The sequence below is a fragment of the Aquarana catesbeiana genome, linkage group LG07 (genome assembly GCF_042186555.1).
Source record: "Aquarana catesbeiana isolate 2022-GZ linkage group LG07, ASM4218655v1, whole genome shotgun sequence".
Classification (NCBI taxonomy): Eukaryota; Metazoa; Chordata; class Amphibia; order Anura; family Ranidae; genus Aquarana; species Aquarana catesbeiana.
The window spans coordinates 105,894,958-105,908,393 of record NC_133330.1 but is presented as its reverse complement, the minus strand read 5'-3'; the positions used below and the strand labels follow the sequence as shown (position 1 = coordinate 105,908,393).

General features: G+C 46.6%; 1 protein-coding gene across 5 annotated transcripts in view; it reads right to left on the bottom strand.

The window, feature by feature from the left end:
- KCNJ4 (potassium inwardly rectifying channel subfamily J member 4) overlaps positions 1–13,436 on the bottom strand; it is a 461,174-nt gene that overhangs the window by 95,762 nt on the left and 351,976 nt on the right. The gene's annotated exons all lie outside the window — the stretch shown is intronic.

The following is a 13,436-nucleotide window of genomic DNA, read 5'->3' as shown; positions in this document are numbered from 1 at the left end:
GCAGTGTGAGAGGACATGGCGGAGACACAGCAGGTGCATAATTCCAGTAACGACGTGGAAAGCCCGGAGCCAGAAACGTCATAATCCTGGAGGAGATTTAAGGCCTCAAATATGGTCTTTGTAGAGTTGGTGGAGATGGTGGACATCTTGAAGAGGGCCGACTATGATGGGAAGTATGGACCTTACCTAAACCCAAATGTGAGAAAGGCCAAGATCATGTCTAAAGTTGTGAGAAGTCTGTACAGGAATTTTGGGGTATGGCGAACCAAGGAACAATTGAGGAAACACTGGTCAGACCTGAAATTGAGGGAGCAGGATCAGTACAGAAGAATCAAGAAAGTGCTTCTAAAAATTAGGTATTTGTCCTGTGTTGCTATTATTATTATTACTTGCATGCTGCTCCATGCGCTTCTCTTTACTGTTGTACAGTTTAAAATGGCAACGTTCAGGCTCGTGGGCACAGTAATCGGTCGTAGTAAACATCGTTCGTTCGCCCACTAATAATACAATGTTTTTTGCAGGTACAGGGTTAACTACATTTGGTCATGCCTATTTGTATTAAAATAAATTTAGTACATTGTTGTCTAGATGTATTTGTAACTAGAATGAAATGCAAACTTGGTTCAGTGTAATGTAAAGAGAGGACACTCAGCAGCTGTTTACACATCTGGACGCAGGAGCACTAGTGTGGGACACCAGAACAAACTTTTTAGGATGTCCCACACAGGTGCTCCAGGGGATACTAGGGGTGTCTCCATGTGTGAATATTGTGCAAAAAAGGTAAGTATTCCAGCTTTGGTAAGGGAAAAAAATCATGTATTCAGCTTGGAACTCTGCCAAAACAGACAATTGTACCACACTTCCAAGCAACGTTTCATATTCCTATTTCTGGCCTCAAAAATCTGTGTGCTAAGTATACCTTTTGTTTAATTCTCATAGGGGAGAAAAGACTCGGGATGTCTGAGGACACCAGGAACCCCTCACCTCCGAAAGAAGGGGAACTCAGCACACAACCTGAGGATGTGGAGGAAGGAGAGGTGGATGACGTGGTTGAAATAGTGACCACAACAGGTGAGTGTCTGAGACCACAGCTTCAGGTAATAGATGTATGCCTGCATATTTATAATACATGGAGTGTTTTTTTATTTTAGGTGATGTGCATGTTGTGGAAGAATAATCTTCTCATTTCACCAGTGAAAGTGCACAAATGCTAATCCAGGACATAATGGTGTGTAGTCAGGATTTAGACATCATAAAGCAAAAAACCAATGATGTTGAACAAAAACTGAAGAACATGATTGATGTATTAGGGAGAATCTAAATAACAACAAAATTACACAATTTTATAATTTTTTGGAGAAATTTCCTAAAGTTTTAATACATTTTAAAAGCCAAATTTTGAAGATGCACACAGTGTGTCAACATGTGCTATCTGCCATCATGGGATATCAATGTACGCGGTTTGTGGGTGCAACCTCTTCCTCGCAACTCAAGTAGGTGAGAGGAAGGGGTTTCAACCCCAAAACACGTCCTTTGATCCCCCATGATGGGAGCTAGCACATGTTGACATTAGGCATGGGATCAGGAGGGAAATCACCATTTTGAATCCCAATTTTTGTGCATCTTCAAAATTTGGCTTTTACAGGGGTGACATCACCCCATCTGATGAAGGCAATATCAACACAGTTTTGACATACTAATGTCAACTTAATTTTTGTACGTTGAACTTAGTAAGTTCCTGAGTTGTGTATGTTATGGTTTGAAACATGCCTGTTAAAGCAAAATATAAAACTAAAAATGTCAAACTTAATTAAACAAAGATGTATTTTTGGTGGAAAAATGTTTTACAACGCACATGTGAATGTGCACGGAGTAAACGTTTTTATACTCAACAATGTGTGGCTTCTTCTTTCAATGCTCAATACCAGTTTTTGTATTAAGTTGGTGTTTACAGTGACAATGGGGGTTATTTAATAAAGCAAAATCCACTTGGCACTACAAGTGCGCTAGGCGATCCTAAGAGACAGCTAAAAGAAACACAAGCAGTAAATCAAATTCAAGATGATTTCAGATGAAAATAATTTTTTATTTTATAAAAGAATCAAAAATTTGCTGGCATAACAATGGCCCCCCTACCCGTAAAATAGTCCAGATACTTTTGCCGCACATCACGGGCGCTTTGGGGGGGGGGGCAAGCCAGGAAGGCCAGCTTCCAAGGCCGTCATTGTATTTATGTCCTGAATTGCGGCCTCAGGCCCAACTGATGCCACATAATTTGGAGCATTTCTCCTTAAATATCTATGTAGAATACAGCATGCTAGCACTATGTGATTCAGTTTATACTCCGCCATGTTGATTGCCATAGGGAATAAGCGGAACCGGCTGGCCATTATACCAAACGCATTCTCAACTACTCTTCTGGCTCTGGCCAGCCAGTAATTAAAAACTATCTTCTCCGGGGTGAGGGTCCTCTGGGGGAATGGCCTCATCAGATGTTCACCCAGACCAAATGCTTCATCTGCGACAAACACAAATGGAAGTCCTTCCTTGTTCTCTTCAGCAGGTGGCAATCCCAAGCCACTACTCTGGAGACGTCGGTAGAACTCGGTCTGGGCAAAGACTCCACCATCTGACATCCGGCCATTCCTCCCCACGTCCACATATAAATACTCATATGTCGCCAACACCACCGCCATCAACGAGATACTAAGAAACCCCTTATAGTTAAAATAGTATGAGCCCGAGTGGGGTGGTGGGACAATGTGGACATGTTTCTCATTGATTGCCCCTCCGCAGTTGGGAAAGTCCCACCGCTCGGCAAACTGGGAGGCCACAGTCTGTGATTCCTGTGGCATTGAAGGAAACTGTGGAGTCAAACCAGAAAAAAAATTAGTACTTTTGCATATAACATTGCAAGCAGATTAGACACAAACATTCTTGGCCAACATCAGTATAACATTTATTTTAAGGAGTATTTAAAGACAAAAAAATAAAGTACACTTATCGGATTCCTCACCCCCTCTGATGGCCCATTGTAAACATTTTAGGGGGGGTTCTAGATGAGTTTAGGACCCCAAAAAAAGCCTCTGGCACTCTGCCTGAATTTAGGAACAACAATAACATTTGTACACATTTTAGGGGGTGTTTAGGGTAAAGCACTACTATGGAGCTGACAAAATACATTGTTAAGTGACTAGGCTAGGTGTATATGGGCCCAGGATAGCATGATGGGGAGGTTAGTGAAGGCAAATATGCATGAAGGACAAAAAGGAGCATTAAAAACTTCCAGTATGCATGAGGACAAAGAGGACATTCACAGCATATTACAATCATGGTAATTAGGGAATGATGAAAGAAATACAATACATTAGCAAACATTAAATACATAGAATGTGATGTTAAAGGAGAAAACTTACCTTAATATAGTCCTTCTGTAGGACCTGTATAATGGCAGAACTCTCTGGAATAATTATCCCCAGAGCCTGGGGGGAGATGCCTGTTGAGAACTTGATGTCCTGCAGACTTCTCCCTGTCTCCAAGTTCCACAACGTGGAGACGAGCCTCTCCTCCGGAGTAATGGCTTGCCGCATGCAGTTGTCCGGCTTTGTAATATAAGGGGACAGCAAAGCCAACAGTCGGTGAAAAACAGGGTCCGTCATCCGGAGAAAATTCCTAAAATCATCAGGATTATTCTCCTGGATCTCCCGCAACAAAGGCATATGATAGAATTGGTCACGCTGGAGCAGCCAATTCTTGGTCCATGAACTCCTCCCCACCCTGTTCATGGACTGGGCTTGGGTCAAAGCAAGAACCCCAACACCAAGCCCCCACATAGCATGAACTCTACGACAAGTACGTAACCGCAACATGGCTTCAAAACGGCCGACTGGTCAGAACGAACTAACAGAAAGCACTGAAAAACAGAAAGGCCTGAGAAGAGCGAGCTAAAAATCGTAAATGAGCGGACAAGAACGCACTGAAAAACAAATACGTACTATAATAATAATAATACGCACTGAAGCCCAGATGCGAACTGACTACACGCACTGAAGAACAGATACGAACCCACAAGCACAAACTGAAGAGCAGTAACGATCTGAAAAGCACAAGGCTGAAAAGCATGAATCGTCTCTCACCAAACTTCTACAAACACGAGATAAACACGAGATTAGCAGAAGGAGCCCAAAGGGTGGCGTGCTTTGTATGGAACTTCCCTTTTCTAGTGCCGTTGTAAGTCACTGCGCTCCAGGGGCGGATTCAGAGTCTTGTCTCGGGAGGGGCACTGTCAGAAATATGTTTTTTTGTGGGCAGTTTATTGGCAAAATGGCTGATGTTTGCGCTTCATTCATCACTGCACCATGGTTGTTATGGTGTCAGGATGATTGAAGCGCATTATTTCTATTATTACATTGTAATATAAAATGAAATGGTTCAACTCACCATAATGCAGAATCAGTGGGAGCCCTGAGTGTGTCACTTTCCACGTTTCCGTTGCCTGCCACACATTGTGAATTGTCACTTGCCTGCCACCAGATGCAGATTGTCACTTGCCACCTCACCTGCCGCACCTTGCGGATTGTCACTTGCCAAGTCACCTGCCACACCTTGCGGATTGTCACTTGCCATGTCACCTGCCACAATTTGCGGATAGTCACCTGCCTGCTAAGGTGGTGTTTTACTTGTTTCTTGCTGTGTCCAAGACTCCAAGAGTCAGACAGCAGAGAGATAATGTAATCTCTCTGCTGCCCACGCTGCCTGAACAGTGAGGGTGGAAGTTACTGCAGGGATGATCTCATCTCTCTGTTCCCCAGTCCTTCGGCTAGCTGATTGGCCAGCTGTGCGTTCACGCCGAGCCGTCCACACACTACGCTGACCGCTCGCAAACCACGCCGCCCGGTTTGCCCACAGAGAGACCTGCGGAGTGGCTCGCGGAGCCGCCCGCTCTCATCTGCCAGGCCTGCAACAAATTTCTCGGGGTGGCAATTGCCCCGCTGCCCCCCCGGATCCGCCCCTGCCACGTTCTTGATGGTCGAAAGTTCAGAGAACTTTTGTGTGACCGTGTGTATGCAAGCCAAGCTTGAGCGGAATTCCATCGGAAAAACCATCCAAGGTTTTTCCGACAAAAATTCTGATTGTGTGTACGCGGCATTAGTGTGCTATACTGTGCTGTTTTGCTTCAATTGTTAGTGTAGAATATTAGTTTAGTGTCGGTCTAAGGGAGTGTAGTGAGGAGGACCATCATTCAGCTTTGCATAGTGTGCAGCTAGAGTAGGGACAGCTCAGATAGTTTCACTGTAGTGTAGTGAGACCATGTCATTCATACATATATTAGTGTGGAGTAGGGACAGCTCATATAGTTTCAGTGTAGTGTAGTGAGACCCTGTCAGTAATCTTGACATTAGTGTATAGCTAGAGCAGGGACAGTTCAGATAGCGACAGTGTAGTGACGGTTGAACACCGTCTATTTGATTTAGTTACTGCCAGTTTAACTCTATTTACTTCTGCGTGCGTTACTGCCAGTTTAACGTCATATAGCTCTGTGTGCGTTACTGCCAGTTTAACGCCATATAGTTCTGTGTGCGTTACTGCCAGTTTAACGCCATATAGTTTTGCATGCGTTACTGCCAGTTTAACGCCATATAGTTCTGTGTGCTTTACTGCCAGTTTAACGCCATATCGTTTTGCTTGCGTTACTGTACGTTTGGCACATTATATTGCAGTATATTATAGTGTATCCGTGGTGCACCAAACACCTCTTTACATTGATTAAAGTGCATCTACGTACAGATTTCAACTTAGTGTTTACATTTGCTTATAAGCACCGCCCCCTCCCTCCCAATAATGTCTGGGAGGACAACAAGGAGAGGCAGACATTCCCTTGGCACTATAAGGGGGCCAGCAACAAATGTGTCCACAGGCAAAGGTGGACGTGGTGGTCGGTCCTCAGGCAGGGCATCATTTCCTCTGTTTAGTGAGTTTGCCCGTGCTATCCAGCCAGAGCATGCAGAGGAGGTGGTGGACTGGCTTACTAAACCTTCCTTATCCTCCTCATCCTCTTTTGACATTCGGGTCCCATTGACTTTAATGGGGTTCGTTATTCGGGTCCAAACTTTCGGGGTGTTCGAAAGTTCTGGTGCGAACCAAACAGGGGTCCATTCGGCCCATCCCTACCTAGGACCCAACAGTAGTGCTATATCAAAGAAAACAGGCACCAAACCAGGTAGTAGAGGCAAACTTAATATATTGTCACCCAATATGGTTGGTAACAAGCACAGCCTAAAATGGCTAAACAATGGTAATAACACAATTTAGCATACATAAAGATTAACAGTAAGGACTAGTTATAAGATGACATTTGGCATCCAGATCAGCATAAACAGTAACAAGGCCACCTCCAGTGCTGGAACTATCATGCCAGAGAGCATTTATGGCGGCATTGCTAGTCCAACAGAAAAGTAAGATGGTAGTCGATATAAGATGGTAGGAAAGGGAACTAAAGGAACTTGCAGAATAATGATTAGAGGAGGAGCAGTCCTTTGAGATGTTCTTTTGATGACTAGTGTTGGCCCATTAAGAGCATTGGTGTACTTAACAACAGTCCCAGTTAACCTGCATGCAGAATAGGTACTGTATAGGTATTGTATACTCTCTACACAGGCGCAAGGTAGTTGAGGTTCAGATGCAGTAAAGGTTCGGCATAATGTGTTATAGGGTTGGCATAGGTGCAGTCTAGGCTTGAAATTAGTGTGGTATAGAGTGCATTATGGTTGCGGTGTGGATTGGGTACAGTTGGTGTCCTGCTCTCAGTGGCTCCTTCCCTGCTAACAGTGAATAACCATCTCACTAGTTCCTGGGCTGCCTCATTGACCTCGGTTTCTCCCGAAAGCTTCCGGTGATCAGCGGTGGGAAGCAGAGGGTGAGTGGATGCTCCAGTCTTCCTGCGGCAGTGATGCAGGTGTTGTGATGTGGGCGGTGCTGCGCTGCCCCCAGGTGTCCTCTCTCCCAGTCTCAGATCTCCGCTGGTATAGTCTTCTGCTGGTAGGCAAATATCCAGACAGAGGTTCTCTCTCTCTAACTCACTCAGTGCCAAGAGGAAGGACTTTCCTGGGCAGTTTAATAAAAAATCATCTCTCCTCTCCCCTACTACCCAGTGTTTATTGGCAGAGGTGTAGCTTGAAGCTTATGGGCCCGATGCAAAAGTTGACCTGGGCCCCACCACTTCTTCCAATGTGTGTGTAGATACATCCACCGCACGCCAAGATACTCAAAGTGACTTAAGAGTTTTGAGTTCCCAGAGTTCCTCTTTACATCAGAAGACAGGGATTACTGCTGGAGAATCAAAGGACAGGGATCACCGCTGGAGAATCAGAGGACAGGGACTCCCGGCAGGTAACTTGGCAGAGCTCCTTTCCCATCCCAGCACTGTATACAGCTCCCCCCCCCACACTACACAGGGCTGAAATCACATTTCTTTAAACACAGTCTGTCAGTCTTCACAGGGTGTAACTGGCTTTTATGTTGCCCTTCTGACCTGTGAAATTCTCTGGTCAGAATGGCAGTGTAGTTGCAGTAAGCCGATACACCCTGTGCAGATCATGGCTAACTGGCTGTGTTGTAAAGGAATCTGATTTCAGCCTTGCGGAGGAGGAACAGTATAGAGTGCTGTAATGGGAAAGGCGCTCAGCAGCTAGGTATAGCATGGTGGAGGGGGTGGTCAGGGGGCTTTGGGCGGGGGAACTTAAATCTGGGAGGGCAAAGCCATGTGACACAAAATCTGAAGCCTGCATCCCTTCAGGGGCCCCCTGAGGAGGTCTTAAGGGATTTCATTTAGCAATTTCTGAAAGTTTCTCTGTCAGTGTTGGCAGGTGTTGGGGTAAGGTCACCTCCCGGAGGTATGTGTCTTTTCCCCAGTTATCAGGGAAGTGGGGTAAGTAGACATCCCCAGGTGAGGGAGTACAGAGAATCCCAGCTAGTGACTAGAAGACACTGAGCAGTGTCATACCTCACCAGTGACAATGGTCCCATCGTGGCTACAGGATGGCACTCTCCTCCTCTTGCCTCACTGAGCTTGGTTACCATTCCATGTTGCGACCAGGAAATAACTTCAGCACAAAACTAATCAAAAGAGGGGTTGTACCTCTGTAAGCAAGGATAACCCATAACCACCGGATAATAAGTAGAAGAAATGATTTGAAATTGGATTATCCCATGGTGAAGAGCCCCTATGGCCATGGTCAATGGAGCAGTCTCATGAGTCACATGGGCAGGCTGTAGAGGTCTTCCATCAATAGCCTCAATGACAATCAGAGTGGCACGAAGCTGCAGCGGAATCAAGTGCTTAGACATATAGGCACTGTATATGAACAGGCCTGCAGCCCCAGAGTCGATTAGAGCCTGTGTATCGATGGACGACTCAGACCATGAAAGGGTAACGGAAACTAGAGGCTTATCCTTCAAGGTAACTGGGGACGTAACAATGCCACCTAAGGTCTGTCCCCTACAGGACCTCAGGTGCAAGCGTTTCCTGGACAGGTAGGACAAGACTTCAAGAAGTGACCTGCCTGGCCACAATAAAGGCACAATCTCTCCCTCCTCCTAAAGGTCCTCTCATCTGCAGAGAGACTTGTGAAGCCCAACTGCATGGGTTCTACTTCACTGGCAGACTTGGTACCAGGAGGCATGGGAGGTGAGGGAGGCAAGGGTGGGACTGCAAAGCTCGGAGCCAAACGTACAGTAGGCATCCACAAGTGCTCCTTAAAGGAAGGTCTCTCTTGTCTGGAGTCAATCAGAATGGCAAACGTGATCAACTTCTCCAGATCTGTTTGATGTTATCTGAGAGACCATGAGAAAAAGCAGCCATGAGTGCCTCATTGTTCCAAGTGACCTCTGCTGCCAGTACGGAATTCAATGGCGTAATCAGCAACAGTTCTCGCACTCTGTTTGATGGACATGAGGCTCTTGGCAGCAGAAGTTGAGCATGCAGGGATGTCAAATAGCCTTTTAAAGGAAGCAACAAACTCTGGTTAACTCAGGACAGTGGGTTTGCCCAGGCCAAGGCTCTATCAGAAAGCAAAGATATAATGAAGCCTACTTTGCTTCTGTCCGTGAGGATCGCCTGGGGCAGCATCTCAAAGTATATCCCAACCTGGTTGAGAAACCCTCTGCATTGAACTGGATGGCCCCCAAATTGCTGGGGAAGCGGAGCCGAACCAGACCTACCTCTTACAGAGGTAATATTTGAGGCGGGTGCCTGCACAGAGACTGGAGCAGCAGCAGGGACAGCCTGCAACACAGGTTGTACCGGAACAGCCACAGTGGGAGGATCCAGATTAGCAGTGAGAATCAGGAGCATCTGTAACGCTATGGAAAACTGATCCATGCGGTGATCCTGCTCATTCAACCTGGAAAAAATATTACCACTAGGTGGATTGCCTGCATCTTCTGAATTCATGGCCTTCGCTTACTGTCAGGAACCATGAAACAGACTGAGACAGAAAATGCTGTAAAAATCACACCTTTTAATAAAATGGTAAAAATAGTACAACTGGTAAACGTAGTCAAAACATAGCCAGGGCCCGGTAGCCAAATCAGGTAGTCAGAACAAGTTAGGAAATCAGGAAGCCACAGATCAGCATAGTCAGAGGCAGCAGACAGGATCAGGAACCAGAAGGGACATCAGCCAGGCAAGTCTTCAACAGGAACACAGCAGAGAGTCTCTAGATATGTTGACCAAGGTGAAGGCATTGAAGAAATGAGCCAGGCAGTTTAAATAGCCGGAAGGGCTGGCTGTGGGCTTGACTGATGAGCAGGAGATGATCAACAGGTGAGCCACTGTAGAACGATAAGTACTGGCAATTGACCAACAGCTGAGGAACCTAAGCACAGAGAAGGAAGGGCTGAGAGTCCAGCCCTGACACTTATTCTCCTTTCTCACATGTGACAATGCTAGGGCCAGGTAAAAGAGGTGGAAGTTGGAAAAGACTACTCAGTCCTGTGTAAACTCTGACACAGAGCCTACCTGGGGCTTCTTTACTTTGTTCCTAGGGGCTGAGTAAAGCAAAGGGCCGCTAAGAAGGGACATAACATATTTTTTTTCTTTCCACCAGCAGGTTGAATAAAAAAAAGGTCTGATTCACCCATCCACACATTCAAGGTGGATGGGAGAATCATTCCCGCTGTGCTATTGTATTCTAACAGTGGGGAGACATCCCACACCCGCCATCAAAATACAATGATCAGTGACACTGGCTGTAGCTGATGGCACTGATCATTTGGAAAAAACTCAACAGGCTGGTTGTACACAAGTTGATTGATAAATCAACTTGTGTACAACCAGCTTGCCCATATATGGATCGAAATTCAGACAGTCCCTGCTGAACCGGCCAAATTTAATCCATGTATGGCAGTCCTAAGGAAGGGTGAGTATGTAGTAGTGGGGAGGCAAGTATTTAAAATAACCTGTTACTTGTATGGGCAAAGCATGGATTTGTTTAAAGGAGAAGTAGGACCAAAGCTTTTTTGGCCCTACTTGTCCTATGGATCACAGGAGTGCACTTAGTTGTGACCCAAATTCAGTCAACAGTGGGCTAAATTCCACTGTCGCCTGACATCACTCAGCTGGTCCAGACTCTGGAGGGATCCAGACTGTAATGTCAGGATCCACCCAAATTCCTGATAGGCAGCTGGCTCAGCCTCTCAGTGCACCGCTGAGAGCCAGAGCCAGCCGCTCCCACCCATCCACAGCTCAGTGCACCAGTGAGCACTACTAAAGGGGCAGAGCAGAGAGCCATTACTGATAGTCACCGACTCTCTGCTCAGTAAAGACCAGAACTGAGTGATCAACGGCCTTCAATTGCTTAGTTCTTAGTCTTAGAGGTGGCGGGGAAAAGATGCAGCATCGGACCAAAGCTGCATCCACCTACAGTAGGTGAGTATTGTAATGGTATGTCCCACACCCTGCTTGAGTGCTTTCGTCATACACCACTTCCTCCCAGTCTGAATATAGAAATCAGATAATCCAACCGCTGACAATTACAAAACAAGGCAATACTCGTTTGGTTGCTCACCATGAACTGTTTATTAGAACAAGAATACAGTCTTATATACAGTTGAAGAGGAGGTTCCCCCCTCCTGCTCATATTACTCTAACAATACACCTGTAACCAGAAACATAAATTAACATAAGCTAATTAACTAATCCCTTAAAGCAGTTCATGTGACTCTGTGCCCACGTGACCATTGTTGTGATTAATCAGGATTTCACTACAGGTCAGACTTGTTGCCTCCAAGCTTCACACAGTAGATTATACATTATCATAAGTATAAACACAGGACACCTTCTCACAATAGTAGGAGCTCCAGTAGGAGTCGGCCCGTCTCCTACACTGTACAGAGGCCAATGTGATCAGCTCTTTCAATTAACATGTTGAGTTCAGAATCAAACAGACCAAGAATAGTCTTTACATATATCCTGGGAGATATTGTGGATAAATATTACTGTCCCATTTTAAGTAATCCAAGCCAGTATTTTCTCACTCACCCTGTGCCCCTAATGGACACAGGGTGACTTAGACATAGGAGGTGCATGGGGAGCTGAAACAAGGGTTTCCCAACCTTTCCAAGGGATTCTGGGTTCCACGGGCACTCCCATCACATTTTTCCCCTTTTAGCAGAAGACTAACACCCCGCCAACCTCTGCCTCTCTCATAGAACATACCCGCTGCTGGGGGGAAGTACGGACTGGTCCTTCCCCCTGGAGTCCCTTCAGCCACAGGAGAGAAGACAGGGTGGCTGGGCTCAGTACGCCATGCTGTTGGGCATTTGGGCCGACTGCCCAGCATCTCTGGGGTATACAGGTGGAGACTGAAGTCCCATTCACCTTTACAGGAAATCCATCCTCTGTTAGTTGAATGTAGAGGCCAGCAGCACTCTGCCCTGTTGCCTGCACTTCTGCTGAGTTTATGATAGTGGAGACCACAGGTCCATCCACTGACACCAGATCAAGCTGCAGTTGTGAGGTGCCAATTGCATTCTCTCCTTGGGTCCTGATCTGCTGCTTTGGAGTGACCGCCACCTCCTCCCCCTGGGCCTCCAGAACTGCCGCAGGTGTGGGGCAGAGGTCTTGGACCCTCTGTCTGGTTGCCAGCGCTTCAGCTGGGTTGGTGTCATCATTCTGGGGCACCGTTTGCTGCTGGAACTCCCTTTCACTGGTATTGTTTCCCAGGTGCACAAACCCTTGTTGGGGAGGGGGGATGGCTGCTTCCCCTCCCTGCATCTCTGAAATCCACTATGGAAGTGAAACCATCACCTTCTCACCTCTGGCCTCCGAAACTGCCATGTGTGTGGAGCAGGGGTCTGCAGTACTCTGTTCTGCTGCCAGTAGTTCTGCTGGGGGTTCGCTAGGTGGTTCCTCCTCTACAGAAAAGTTGAATAAATCACTAGTCCCTGTAGTTGCTGAAAATTCAGGGCACAGGCTGGTGACACTTGGACCCAGTGCCAGCACTTGAGCAGGTGATGCATAATCTATAACACTCTCTGATGAACAGTTCATTAAGTCCATACATTCTGTAATCTGCGGCTAGAGAAATTAGCCAACTGCTCCATCTCCCGTATCCTTATCCAGATGCTGAACAGATGCATTCCTCCACCCAAGATCGTCCCATGCAGAAACAGGATTGTCAAGGTCAGTCAGCACTTGCTGCATCTGCCATAAGACCTCCGAGTCCATAGGTGCAGGTGGGCAAAGCATACTGTTACTCTACCACATTGCTGACTCTTCGGCCAGGATTTCAGAGCTGTCTGCTGGTACTTCTGGATAGTCCCAGGTAAAGGGATCCCAGCCCTGGTGCTGAGCAGAGTCTAGCAGCCGTCTGTAGGCGATCTACAGTTCCCATACCTACGCGGCCAAAAACTCTATATCTTCCAGTGCCCAGTGCACTGGAGACGTTCAGTATCTCTTCTCTGAAATCCATGATTTCATCCAACCGCCACTCCAAATCACTCCCAAAGTTATGGTCCCCTGTCAGCTACAAGTACAATAGTCCCAGGCTGCCATAACCAAAGCTTTCTGTTATTCTGTCATCTGCTATCCAGGGACATGCTTGGGATACATGCCACCGGAGGGCTCTGTAGCTCTCATCCAGCCGAATTTCTGCCCAGACCAGCCTGCTTAACTCAGCTGTCTGCTCCTTGTGCGTTTTTTCTCCCAAAAACAGCGCACGCAATCCATACTGCAACCAGTACCTTTCCTGGATGGAGGGGAGAATTTTTCCCTGGGGTTGTTGCTCATGGGCTAGTGTTTCCTCCAGAGTTCACAGCATATAAAATCATAACATCCCAGCAGGACCTGCTCTGACACTGGTCCTCTGTACTGTATCTGCATCTCTCGCAACCTCCTTCCGAATTCCTCTTCCGTGCTGGCTGGTATCTGTACCTCT